Source organism: Bos grunniens, chromosome 12 (assembly GCF_055505025.1).
Source record: "Bos grunniens cultivar Pamir isolate PY7600 chromosome 12, Bosgru_T2T1.0, whole genome shotgun sequence".
Taxonomy (NCBI): Eukaryota; Metazoa; Chordata; class Mammalia; order Artiodactyla; family Bovidae; genus Bos; species Bos grunniens.
In genome coordinates, this window is record NC_141176.1 from 21,820,516 (window position 1) to 21,826,266 (window position 5,751).

General features: G+C 42.1%; 1 long non-coding RNA gene across 1 annotated transcript in view; it reads left to right on the forward strand.

The window, feature by feature from the left end:
* LOC147361505 (uncharacterized) overlaps positions 1-5,751 on the forward strand; it is a 30,748-nt gene that overhangs the window by 416 nt on the left and 24,581 nt on the right. The window lies entirely within an intron of this gene.

Consider the following 5,751-nt stretch of genomic DNA (forward strand, 5'->3'; position numbering starts at 1 on the left):
GGATGTGATGAGGGAGAAGATTACAATGGTTGAAGTGGGACTCTCGGAGGAATCAAGGAGCGTAGGATATTTTCAAGATACTTGGCCATAGGGATTGTCCATGTGGTCCAGTGGTTAGGACTCTGGGCTCCCAAAGCAGGGAGCCGGGATTTGATCCCTTGTCAGAGGAATAGATTCCACTTGGCGCCACTAAGACCTGGAGCGACCAAAAAACAAACAAACAAACAAAAAGATACTTAGCCATAAAGAGAAGGAGAAAAGGGGATAACCATGAGGTAGGGGAAACCACAAGCTTATATACAAGTATTCTGTTAATGGGGAAATCGTAGTTATGTGTTGACGGATAATATAAACCAATGGAAAGGAAAGACAGGCTGAAAATGCTAGAGGCAGGGGAACCAGCAAGGTCTAGCTGAGATGAAGAGGTGGCTTCCAGAGCCCAGGTAGAGGATTAGCATTGGACTAGATGAGGAACAAACACGTTTGCTTTGGAGACCAGCAGAGGAAGTGAAAATGTGGATGGAGGTACATAATATTAGAGAAAAAGAAGGAGAAGGAATCATTTTCTCTATGAAATAGAAAATTGTCATCTATAGACTATGGAAATCTTGAAGCAGAAGATTTTTTTAAGTCAGGTTTGTGTTTTTTTTTTAACTTATTTATTAGTTCTTATTTATTTTATTCAGTAAAATTCTGAGTGGTGAAGTTTTGAGTATTGTTTTCAGAACACAAGGTGAAGCTATTGTGGGCAAAGGTGATGGAGCAGCTAAGAGCTGATTCCAGTCCACAGTTATGTAGTTGTTTCCAGGAGTGAGCATTTTGAATCAACCTGAACCTGGGATTATGCAGTTAACAGATTAGGACTGGGCTTCCCCAGTGGCTCAGCGGTAAAGAAACTGTTTGCAATACAGGAGACCCAGGAGACGCAGGTTTTCAATCCTTGGGTCAGGAAGATTCCCCTGGAGAAGGGCATGGCGACCCACTCCAGTATTCTTGCCTGGAGAATCCCATGGACAGAGAAGCCTGGCGGGCTACAGTCCATGGGGTCGCAAAGACTTGGACACGACTGAAGCTACCGAGCACAAGCATATTAGGACTAGGGAGCTAAGGGTGCTGATATTAGGGTGACTGGCGTGACACACCTCGGGGTCTAGACCGAATATCCCTGTGAAGGAAGTGAAGTGGAGAACGGCATCATCCAGTCTGTAGGCTCTAGACATGCATGGCTCCTGAGCACATGAAAAGTACTGCTGGTGCAAATAGAAGTGTGCTGAAAGTGTAAAATACACACAGGATTTCAGAGTGCCCCAGCACTTAAGAAAATAAAGTCAGGTGGTGATGGCTGGCCACAGAATTCCTCCCCGCTGGTTGGGAACAAGGCAAGAGTTCTTTTTTTTTTTTTAAGGCAAGAGTTGTTGCCAGCCCATTCCTGTCAGCGTTCTACTGGGGGGATTTTAACTTGCTCACAAGAGAAAGAAAGAAAAGGCATAAATATTAGAATGAAAGAAATAATATTATCATTGCTCACAAATGATAAGATTATATGTGTGAAAAATAACCTACAAACATTAGTTACTAAATGAATTTGGCGAGATTAGTAGATGAAAGATAATGCTCAAAATATTATTGCATTTATTTATGCCAGTTTAGAAAAAAGTAAAATACCAAAGTGAAAGCGTCAGTTGCTCAGTTGTGCCTGACTCTTTGTGACCGCATCGCCTGTAGCCTGCCAGGCTCCTCTGTCCATAGAATTCTCCAGGCAAGAATACTGAAGTGGGTTGCCATTTCCTTCTCCAAGGGGATCTTCTAAACGCAGGGATCGAACCTGGGTCTCCTGAATTGCAAGCAGATTCTTTAACATCTGAGCCATCTGGGCCCAAAATTTAAAAAAAAAAAAGAGTAAAATATTCCATCGATCATTTTGTGTATTGATTAGTGAGCTTCCCTTGTGGCTCAGACTGTAAAGAATCTTCCTGCAATGCAGGAGACCTAGGTTCAATCCCTAGGTTGGGAAGATCCCCTGGAGAAGGGAACAGCTACCCACTCCATTATTCTTGCCTGGAGAATCCCATGGATAGAAGACCCTGGTGGGCTACAGCCCGTGGGATCACAAAGAGTTGAACATGACTGAGCGACTTCACTTCATATTGATTAATACTGAACTGATATTTTGAATAAAACATGATCAAATTTAATTGTATCTGGGTTTTTTTGTTTATCTTGTAAAAAATACTAGAGGGAATTCCTGGTGGTACAGTGGTTAGGGCTCTGTGCTCTCACTGCCAAGGGCTCAGATTTAATCTCTGGTTGGTAAACTAAGATCCCACAAGCTACTTGGTACAAACAAAAAATAAATGAAAATAGAAATCGGCCTAAATGGTCTCGATGATGAACTAGAAGGTTTGAATGAAGTCACAGAACCACCATGGAGGGAGCAAGGGAGACAGCTGGCAGGAGAGGAGTCATGAAGAGAAAGGGACCATAGTCTTAAGATTTCAGAGGTGGTGCCATTCTTTGGGACCCAAAATCCATGTAGGAATCTGTGTAGGAACTGCTGAAATGGGAGGTGCAGTTCATTGAAGAGAGAGGTGAGGTTCATCAGAGGGCATTACCGGGGAGAGACAGCTGGTTTGGGGTTTCTGTCAGTCTTGTTGACAGTTTGGACTGGATTCTTTGTTACGGGGGTGGGGGAGGGGTGGTTGCCTTGTGCTTTTTAGGTTGTTTACAGTATCTCTAGGACTTCCCTGGTGGCTGAGGTGGTAAAGAGTCTGCCTGCCATGCAGGACACCTGGGTTCGATCTCTGGGTCAGAAAGGTCCCCTGGAGAAGGGAATGGCACCCCACTCCAGTATTCTTGCCTGGAGAATCCCATGGACAGAGGAGCCTTGTGGGCTACAGTCCATGGAGTTGCAAAGTCAGACACGACTGAGTGACTGAGCATGCACTCAGGCAGTTGCAGGCACCACCTTCAGCTTTGCAGCAAATGGGTATACAATGAGCAAGTAGGAACCAATTACAGTCTAGTTTCTGTCCTGATAAGCCATGCAGTTACAACATTTTCAAAATATTAAACTGATATGATGTCTAATGACCTTTGAATCTCAAAGTTAATTTTCCTGAGTTCCTCATGAGATAATAGTTTCAAACTCCAGGACTTATTGAAAAAAAAAGATTGTCTTAATTTTATAAGCTCCACCCTGTGTATCAGGTGAGTTAGGTGATAGCATAGTTTCACTGGAAGCCATGTATTCAGAAATGAGGAAGGTTAGAAGGGCAGTTTCAAGCAAGCATGAAACTTCTGTACTTCTGAAACACTGACGAAAAGGAAGAGAATTGTTCAGACTTGAGGATCAGCTCCACTTGGTGTCAGCTGGGGTAGCTTGAAGGCTGGGAGTTACAGCCATCTGAGTGCTTGCTCACCCATGTCTGGCACTTGGGCCAGGGGGCTAGAGTGGCTGGCACTAAGCCTTCTGGCTCTGTGTGCTTAACTCTGGAGTTGAAAATCCCATCACCCATAATACCTGCTGTTCCGTAGTGCCTGGAGTTACATTTTTATTTTTCGGTTGGGATCCTTGTATTTTTAAATATAAGGGTATACTCTTTAGAGGTATTGTTGTTTTAGTCACTAAGTCATGTCCTCTTTGCAACCCCATGGACTGTAGCCCACCAGGCTCCTCTGTCCATGGGATTTCCCAGGCAAGAATATCGGAGTGGGTTGCCGTTTGCTTCTCCAGATCTTCCTGACCTAAGGATCTAACCCACATCTCTAGCATTGCAGGTGGATTCTTTCAGTGAGTTCAGTCGCTCAGTCATCCAACTCTTTGCGACCCCATGGACTGCAGCACACCAGGCTTCCCTGTCCATCACCAACTCCTGGAGTTTACTCACTCATGTCCATTGAGTCAGTGATGCCATCCAACCATCTCATCTTCTGTCATCCCCTTCTCCTCCCACCTTCAGTCTTCCCCAGCATCAGGGTCTTTTCCAATGAGTTAGTTCTTCACACTGGAAAACAGGTGGATTCTTTACCACTATGCCACCTGGGAAGTCCCTTTTGCGGTGTATTTTACATATAATAAAAAATACTCCCATCTTAAGTGTACACTTCAGTGAGTTTTGACAAAAGCATAACTGTGTAACTACCATTAAGGTATAGAACACTTCTATTTTCACACAACTTTCATCTTGTCCTTTTGCAGTCAGTCTCCTGTCTCAGCCTCTGGGATCAGGTAACTTATCTGCTTTATTAACATGCTTTATTCTATCTTTTCTAGAATTTCACATAAATGAAATCACATAGTATGTAATTTTTCTCACTTCTTTTACTACGTTTTTGAGATTCACCTATATTGCTGTGTTCAGTAGCTTCTTTTTCTTAATGTCCGTTTTCTTTTAATTTCCATCAAATGGATATAGCATACAATGTTTTCTGTTTTCTCAAGCACCAGTTGATGGGCTTTTGTTTTTTTCCAGTTTGGGCTAATATAAAACAATTATGAACAGCTTTGTGTACAGCCTTTGTGAGGGCATGTTTTCATTTCTCCAGATACTTGGGGATGGAACTGAGGGGTCTTACCCTTTCATTTTATAACACATTAAATCGCTACTAGATGGTGAGAGTAAACTTGAATTTCTGTATCCTGCACCTGAACATGACAAGCTTGTTGGCAAGATAGTTTCAATTCTTTCATTTCTTCTTCCACACCTCTCCTGTTGAAATCATTGGAGTATTTTCATAATGTTTTATAGTCTACAGTTAGATAGACTTCATTTTTTTTGATTTGGTGTACTTAATGATTTTTTAAAATTTCACGGGAGGAAAACCTTTAAGGAGACTTTCAGGTAAGATCATGAGTGGTCAACTGAATCTTCGAATGTTTGAAAATGCCCTCAAACTTGAATAATAACTTGGGCATAGCATTCTAGCTTCAGACTCCAGAGGAGAGATTTTGAATGTAGGTCTGTTGGGCTCCAAGGTTCATACACCATCCATCATATTCTTGGGAGATATTTAGCTTGGAACAAACCCAGATCAGATAGGTGTTAACTGTTCTTAAACTGAAAGAAAGTGAAAGTGAAGTCGCTCAGTCATGTCTGACTCTACGCGACCCCGTGGACTGTAGCCCACCAGGCTCCTCCGTCCATGGGATTGTCCAGGCAAGAATACTGGAGTGGGGTGCCATTTCCTTCTCCAGGGGATCTTCCTGACCCAGGAATCAAACCCAGGTCTCCCACATTGTGAGCAGATGCTTTAACCTCTGAGCCACCAGGGAAGCCCCAACTTCTTAAGCATATGAAAAGAAGTTATATCTCTTAAGTGTTAGAATTATGACTATTTAGATAGATTTCCCCTCAGTTGAAGGAAAAAACCCACTCTACGAAACCTGTTCAAACAGAGAACAGTTTAGCTCTCTTTCACTGAGATATTATAAGCTATGTTACATGGCCTAACGAACCATACGGTATGGATTGTATAAAGGTGACAGTATAGGCCAGCAACATTTTGAAAATTTCTTTCAAAATGGCATGTTTTGCACCATTTATATAAAATATGAAAAAAGAATAAGGTAAAAGTTTTGATAAACAGATTAATTTTTCAAAAGGAAACACACCATTAAACACACACTTTTTTTATAAGTGTTCAAAAGCCTAAAGTCCAGTCTGACTGTAATGTATTTCAAAGGCAAGGGTTCAAACACTCACTGTGCTTAAACTGCATTTTATATTTGTTGAAAGAAATATCATTCCAATA